General features: G+C 37.9%; 1 non-coding gene across 1 annotated transcript; it reads right to left on the bottom strand.

Annotated features, from left to right (window-relative positions):
• Window positions 1-724: 724 nt before the first annotated feature.
• LOC118977020 (U1 spliceosomal RNA) lies at window positions 725-893 on the bottom strand. The gene has a single exon (XR_005064428.1). It is a non-coding gene; the product is annotated as a U1 spliceosomal RNA (small nuclear RNA).
• Window positions 894-5,896: the final 5,003 nt, after the last annotated feature.

Genomic DNA, 5,896 nt, shown 5'->3' with positions numbered 1-5,896 from the left:
TCTTTGGTTATATTTTGCTTGCTTGTTTGTTTTGCTGTTTAGGTTCCTGTTAAAGATGAGATCATGTGGTATTTTGAATGTTTTCTAAAGTACATTATATTGCACTACCCCATTCTGAAATTTGAGCATTAAATATATTTAATATACTATCGATACTCCTGAGATGTATACATATTGATGCATATGGTTTCAGTTCTTTTACCCAATGAGTATTATTTATCACATTAATAGGACACATATTATTTATCTTTCCTTTTTACCTATGGACATTTACATTACTTCTAATTGTTCACTATCAAGTAAAATATTAGAATAGACATTTTATTAGTACACCTCTCTTTGTGGACATGGGAAAACTCTCTCTAAAGTACTTAGCCAGATGTGAAATGTCTTAGGTTAGGTGCATTTTCACTTTACTAGAAAGTATAAATAGTACAAATTGCCTCTCCACGATAGTTATTTCTGTGCGCTCTCTTACTATTAATATTAGTGTATGAAGCTTTCCCACATCCTTGCAACAATTGGTATTGTCAGGTTTTTCCATTTCTTACTGTCTGATGGATTAAAATGTATCTTATCATTGCTTTCCAATCTGGTTCCTGTCCTCATTTAGTTATAAAACTGTTCTTTCTGTGGACATCTAATAATCACCTTCTGCTTAATTACAGAGACTTTACTTGCATTCACCATTCTGTTTGACCTCAGTTCCATCTGGCACACTGGTGATGACCAAATACAAACTCTCCTCTCATTTTGCTTACATTGAACAGTATTCTGGGAAAGAGGAAGCCAAGAACAAGATGTCCCCATAGAAGTTCAGATGTGCAATGGATAAGCCTCGCCCTGGGAAAACCACCTTTGTGATCATGGTATCTCCCCTGCCAGGTAAGTATGGAAGGGCAGATAAAGTGCTTCTCAGATAAGGTCAAGTTCAAGGAGTTCATCATCACCAAGCCCTTATTATATGAAATGTTAAAGGGTCTTATCTAAGAAAAAGAAGATAAAAAATATGAACAGTGAAAGGACAGCCAACTCACAGTTATTGACAACCACACCTAAAACAAAACTAAACTAGAGGACAGCTAGATCGGGAGTGAAACCACAGAAATGGAGATCACATGGAAGGTTAGAAACAGGGGGGTGGGAGGGGGAGAAGGTACAGAGAATAAGTAGCACAGACGGTAGGTAGAAAATAGACATGGAGGAGGGCAGGAATGCTATAGGAAATACAGAATCTAAAGAACTTGTGACACATGGACATGAACAAAAGGGGGGGGATGCTGGAGGAGGGGTGTGCAGGGTGGAGGGGAGTGAAGGGGGGAATGAGACAACTGTAATGGCATAATCAATAAAATATATTTTAAAAAGATTTAAAAAAAGAAGTTCAGATGTGAATCAGGTAGATAATTCAAGGAAGGTACTCTTCAAAGAAATATATTTAATAATAGAACTTCAAATTTGGAAAATTAAGAAAAAAGTTAATACAGCTAACTTTCATAATATGAAATATGTGAAATTAATATCAAAACAAATACTCCCAAACGAAATAGATTTCTGATTGTGCACAAAACAGAATCAGAACATATTCATAAAAACTATATATTTGCTATAATTTCTCTAAGTTTTATTAATTTCTTGTTTTTAAAAAATATATTTTAAAATAAAATAAAATATATTTTATTGATTATGCTAATTACAGTTGTCCCAATTTCCCCCCTTTGCCCCTTCCACCTGGTACCCTCATTCTCTCCAGCAATTCCCCTTTCTTAGTTCATGTCCATGGGTCATGCATATAAGTTATTTGGCTATTCTGTTTCCTATACTATTCTTATGTCCCCTTGTCTATTCTGATCCTACCAACTTGTACTTCTTAATCCCTGCAATTTCTTCCCTATTCTCTCTCTTTACTTCCCCTACTGAGAACCCCCCCTGTGATCTCCATATCTATGATTCTATTCCTGTTCTGATTGTTCACTTAGTTTGTTTTTAGATTCAGTTGTTGATAGTTGTGAATTTATTGTAATTTAATGTTCATTGTTTTGATCTTCTTTTTCTTATATAATGCCCTTTAACATTTCATAAAATAATAGTTTGGTGATGATGAACTCCAGTAGTTTTGCCTTGTCTGGAAAGCACTTTATCTGCCCTTCGATTCTAAATGATAGCCTTGCTGGATAGAGTAATGTAGGTTGTAAATCCTTGTGTTTCACATCACTTTGAATACTTCTTGTCAGTTCCTACTAGTCTGCAAAATTTCTTTTGAGAAATCAGCTGACAGTTTTATGGGAACTCCTCTGTAGGTAACTGTCTGCTTCTCTCTTGCTGCTTTTAAGATTCTCTCTTTATTTTTAACTTTTGGCATTTTAATTATGATGTGTCTTGGTGTGGTCCTCTTACTGTCCATCTTGTTGGAACTCTCAGTGCTTCCTGAACTTGTATGTCTATTTTCTTCATCCAGTTAGAGAAGTTTATTTCATTATTTTTTCAAATACGTTTTCAATTTCTTGCTCTCTCTCTTCTCCTTCTGGCACTCCTATGATTCAGATGTTGGTATGTTTGAAGATGTCCCAAGGATAGGCTCTTTAGCCTGTCCTTAGCCTACCTTTGTTTTTGTTTTGTTTTTATTTTTTTTTCTTCTTGCTGTTCTGATTAAATGTTTTTTTCCTTCCTTGTGTTCTAAATCATTGATTTGATCCTCATCTTCATCCTTTCCACTGTTTGTTTCCTGTAGATTTTTCTTTATTTCAACGAATGTAACCTTCATTTCTGTCTAGGTGTTTTTCTTTTTTATGCTGTTGAAGTACCCAGTGAGTACCTGGAGCATCCCAATAAGCAGTATTTTGAACTGTGCATCTGCTAGGTTGCTTATTCCCATTTCATTGGGTTCTTTTTCTGGAGTTTTGTTCTGTTCTTTCACTTGGACCACAATTCTTTGTCTCCTCATCTTGACAGCCTCCCTGTTTATTTCTGTGTGTTAGCTGGAGTTGCTTTATCTCCCTGTCTTAATAGTGTGGTCTATTGCAGAAAAATGAACCCATTAAGTTGTATGGTATGAAGCCAGGACATGTCAGGACATGTCATTACTCTGTTGCTCCATGTGTGAAGAGCTTGAAGAGAGGACTACACTACTGTATGACCTCTGGAATTTGCCCAGGAGGAAGCTGTCTCCTGGCACTCACACTTCACTTTCTTCCCGTATGCCACTGATCCTTCCAGCTGTTGCTCTGGTGCTGATTCCCAGAAAGTGTGGGTCTGCACAAGTCCTAAAGTCTTATGAGGGCCTTTTAAGAGGAGTCTCTTAAGGATCTCAGAGTTTCTTCTGCCACCCTAACTCCCACTGGTTTTTACAGCCAGAAGTTATGGGGACTTATGCTCCTGATGCTGGAACCCTGGGCTGGGTGGTTTGGACTGGGGCTGGGATCTCTTGCTCCGAAGGTACCCCTTCTTGTGGACCATTTTTGATCCAGCACATGTGGATGTAGGACTGCTCATTCCCGTCTCCATGCCTCTCCATACCCTCTGTGTCTCCACACCCTCCATGTCTTCACTTTTCTGAGTCTCTCTGTACATCTCTGTAACTCTGCCCCACCTACCCATCTGGATGAATGTGGCTTTCTCAAATCCTTGGTTGCCAGACTTCTACACAGCTCAATTTTCTGACAATTTTGGGTGATATTTGTTTTGCAGCCTAGTTGTATTTTTCGCTATAGTTGTGCCTGGAGGTGAGGCATGTTTACCTATGCCTCCTTCTATGGCAAGTAGTACATTTAACGTAACATAATTATTTCCTAATTATATTTAATGTACTTTATGTGTGTGTGATATATTTTATATTGATAAGCTTGTTATTTATTAAAATATAATACATGTTTCATGTGTTAACAATAAACATAATATTTGTCAAAGGTGGCATGAGCACACAACGCAGTAAAGGTAGCCTCTTCAGCAAATGATGCTGGGAACATCAGACTGATACATGCAAAAAAATGAAACTAGACCACCAACTGATAGCATACGCTAGGATAAAGTCAAAATGGATAAAAGACTTAAATATAAGATATGACACCATAAAGTTCCTACAGGAAAACACAGGCAGGAAAATTTCAGAAATCCCATGTGTCAATATTTTTGCCAATACATCTCCTAGGGCAAGGGAAATAAAGGAAAAAATAAACAGGGCTACATCAAACTAAAAGGCTTCGGCACAGCTAAAGAAAACAACAAAATGGAAAGAGAACCAAATGTATGCGAAAACATATTTACCAATGATACCTCACACAAGGGTTTGAGCTCCAAAATATGTAAAGAACTCATACAACAACACCAGCAAGGCGAACAATCCAATTAAAAATGGGCAAAGGACCTGAATAGTCACTTCTCCAAGGAGGACATACAGATGGCCCATAGACATAAGAAAAGATGCTCAACATCACTAGCCATCAGAGGGAGGCAAATTAAAATCAAAATGAAATATCACCTCACACTTGTCAGGATGCCTATCATTAATAAAGCAACAAACAACAAGTGCTGGTGAAGACGTAGAACAAAAGGAACCTTAGTGCACTGTTGGTGGGAATGCGGACTGATGCAGCCACTGTGGAATAGTACGGAATTTCCTTAAAAAAACTAAAAAGGAACTGTCTTCTGACCCAGCAATTCCACTGCTGTGAAAATACCTTCAGAATTCCAAATCACCAATTCAAAAGAACTTATGCACCCCATGTTCATAGTGGTGCTTTTTAAAATAGCCAAGTACCAGAAACAGCGTAAGTACCCATCAGCAAATGAGTGGATCAAAAAACTGTTGTACATATACACAATGGAAAACAGCAGAAAGAAAGAGGAAACTCCTACCTTTTGTGACAGCATGGATAGAACTGCAGAATATTATGCTAAGTGAAATAAATCAGTTGGCGAAAGCCAAATACCTTATGATCTCACCTATACGAGGACTCTAATGAAGAAAATAGAACCATAGGCATGGAGATATGGAGCAGATTGAAAGTGATCAGAAGGATGGGGGAAGAGGAATAATGGTGTAAAGAACGGGAAAGGACTAGACCTGGTGTGTCAAACTCATTTTGACCAGGGGCCACATCAGCCTCATGGTTGCCTTCAAAGGGCCGAATGTAATTTTAGGACTATATAAATGTAACTACTCCTTAATTGTTAAGAAGTTGAAATTACATTTGGCCCTTTGAAGGCAACTGTGAGGCTGATGTGGCCCCCCAGTGAAAATGAGTTTGACACTCCTGGACTAGACAAAGAACATGTATGAATGATCCAGGGACATGGACAACAGTGTGGGAATTGACTGTGGGAGTGGGGGGTGGGATGGGCAGAGGAGGGCAAAAGGGGAAAATGGGGACAACTATAATAGAATAACAATAAAAATGATTACAAAATGAACATAATATTTGAATCAACTATAATGTCAAAAATGGGACTCTGGGTCTGATGAAAGCTTTAATGATGCATCTTCCATTTCCTTTCCCATTTGACTATGCACGCTATAACACAGATTAAAAATACCAGCATTTGGATTTGACCCCAGGAAGCTTTCAGTGGGCCCAAATGTGTTGCTACACACAGAAAATAATCTAAAACATTGCTGACTGCAGCTCACCCATGACTGCAGTAGTGACTCCACCATTGCTGGCCCATCATGATGTCACTGATGATATTAAGCAAATATTCACTGAAGAAATTCATTCAAAAAATATTTTACAAAAATTCACTTATTGATTCTGTTAGGTGAAAGAACAAATAAGAGTCTTATCCTGCACACAGCTTAGGTTCTACAACTCTCTGAATATTCTATACTCTCTGAAAGCAGTGCCAAGCTCTAGTCGGCAAGTCCTGTTTTACACATTGTTTTGAGGAATGAGGTGTTTTC

This window comes from Sturnira hondurensis, unplaced genomic scaffold, assembly GCF_014824575.4.
Source record: "Sturnira hondurensis isolate 20B ecotype Veracruz unplaced genomic scaffold, ASM1482457v3 Scaffold0021143, whole genome shotgun sequence".
Lineage (NCBI taxonomy): Eukaryota > Metazoa > Chordata > Mammalia > Chiroptera > Phyllostomidae > Sturnira > Sturnira hondurensis.
This window is presented reverse-complemented; position numbering and strand designations above follow the sequence as displayed.